At 40.8% G+C, this 2,277-nt stretch overlaps 1 non-coding gene across 1 annotated transcript; it reads right to left on the reverse strand.

Annotated features, from left to right (window-relative positions):
* Nucleotides 1-1,658: 1,658 nt before the first annotated feature.
* LOC148574456 (small nucleolar RNA R71) lies at nt 1,659-1,762 on the reverse strand. The gene has a single exon (XR_015906539.1). It is a non-coding gene; the product is annotated as a small nucleolar RNA R71 (small nucleolar RNA).
* Between the last annotated feature and the right edge of the window lie 515 nt (nt 1,763-2,277).

A 2,277-nucleotide genomic window follows, 5' to 3' on the forward strand; every position in this document is an offset into this window, starting at 1 on the left:
AGCTTCTCGATCTAATTCCATTGGGTAGTTGTCTTGGGAAAGAAACTACCCATAATTGGAATCCTTCGGAACCTTGGGAAAGGAATGGAGGATTCATGCTAGAGAAGCTTTCTCACAGTGAATTGGATTGGGGTTTGGATGGATATTGTGACATGTAATCCTACCAAATTGTGGTTCATGAAACTGTGTGGTATAATCAGTGATCGAGCATCATCTCTTCTTATGAACATTTAAACCAAGGGATTGGGAATTTGTTTGTTTTTAGAGAGAATTGGTGAGCCAAGGGATTGGGATCCAATCATATAAGATTGCCAAGCAAAATTCAATGAACGCATTGGTTGAGGAAGAGATAAACATGTTTTGATTCGGAGATCTCAATATCTCCTATAACCCAATGAATTCCCCATTTCTGATTTACCACTTTCTTTTTACATTCTGCAAATCAATTCATGCAATCACCCCCATTCCCTTTTAATTTTCAGCAATTTAGCTTCTGCTCTTTAATTCATGCAATTTAAGATTCCGCCATTTAAATTCCTTGCCATTTCAATTTCTTGTCATTTACGTTTCCCGCCAATTTTACATTCCGCAATTCTCATCTAAATCTTAATTCCGCTCAACTAGAACATACTTCTAATCCGAATTGCTCACTCAACCAATCCTTGTGGGATTCGACCTCACTCTATTGTGAGTTTTTACTTGACGATAACCGGTGCACTTGTCGGAAGGAATTTTGCCGATCGTGCAATTTCCTAAATCGTAGCATAACTAGTTTATGCACGCATCAAGTTTATGGCGCCGTTGCCGGGGATTGGTTTTCGATTGACAATTCTCAAATTGGAAGTTAACTAGATTGAGCATTTTTCTTGCTTTTTTTTTTAATTCAGTTCAAGTTACTTGTTGAATTTTAATTTCTGCACTCTGTTACATGCTTTCTTTCTTTATGCCTTTAAATTCAAGCAACTAACTCACTAACTCACTAACTGTTTGAATTAATTCCTCAATTGCTCTAACCATACTCTTCCATTAACCAAGAGTATTTCACTTGTTTGTTGCCTGTGCTGTGTTCTTGCATGACAGGTAGGAGAGGAGAGACATCAACTCCTCCATATACCGAACCAGAGAGGACCCTTCATAGACTTAGAAGGGAAGCAAGAGGGAAGAGAGTACTGGGAGAAGAAGAATCTGAAGGAGAATCTGAGGACAATTTTGAGGAAGCTCTAGACCTCAACATGGAGAGAGAAGTTCACAACCATGAGAGAGCTGATGGAAACAATGTTATTCCTGAGAGGAGGGTTCTTAGTTCATACATAAACCCAACCTCTAGGAATTGTGGTAGCAGCATTCAGAAACCACCCATTCAGGCCAACAATTTTGAGCTCAAACCACAGCTAATATCATTTGTGGAGAATCATTGTTCATTTGGTGGGAGTGCTAATGAAGATCCTAACCAACACCTCACAAAATTCCTGAGAATTTGTGACACTGTGAAGTCCAATGGAGTCCAGGAAGATGCCTATAAACTGCTTTTGTTCCCATTTTCACTTAGGGACAAGGCAGCTAAGTGGCTGGAATCATTCCCAAGGGGGAGCCTAACAACATGGGACGAGGTGGAAAGCAAGTTTCTGGCACGTTTCTACCCCCCACAAAAGGTCAATAGGCTTCGATCTGAGGTTCAGACTTTTAGACAACAAGATGGTGAAACTCTCTACGAGGCATGGGAGAGGTTCAAAGATTTGACAAGGAAATGCCCACCAGACATGTTCCATGACTGGGTGCAATTGCATATTTTCTATGATGGACTTTCTTATGAATCAAGGAAGGCAGTAGACCATTCATCGGGAGGTTCATTGAACAGGAAAAAGACTGTGGAAGAAGCCATTGAAGTGATTGAGACAGTGGCTGAGAATGAGTACTACTATGCTTCAGAGAGACACAACACTAAGGGAGTCATGGAGCTGAACCATGTTGATACAATTTTAGCCCAAAACAAGGTGTTTGCCAAGCAACTAGCAGAGCTTACCAGGCAATTAGAAACAAAGCAAGTGGCTGCAATACACACACAAGATCAAGAGGAAGTAAGCATTGAAGGAAGTGATTGGGAAGAGGCCAACTATGTGGGAAACCAACAAAGGCAATCATATGATCCACATTCCAACACTTACAACCCAGGATGGAAAAACCACCCAAACTTTGGGTGGGGGAACCAACAAACCCAACCACAAAACCACAAACCTTACAACCACAACCAACATAACAATTCCACATACCAAAACT

Source organism: Arachis ipaensis, chromosome B2, assembly GCF_059453495.1.
Source record: "Arachis ipaensis isolate K30076 ecotype BB chromosome B2, ASM5945349v1, whole genome shotgun sequence".
Taxonomy (NCBI): domain Eukaryota; kingdom Viridiplantae; phylum Streptophyta; class Magnoliopsida; order Fabales; family Fabaceae; genus Arachis; species Arachis ipaensis.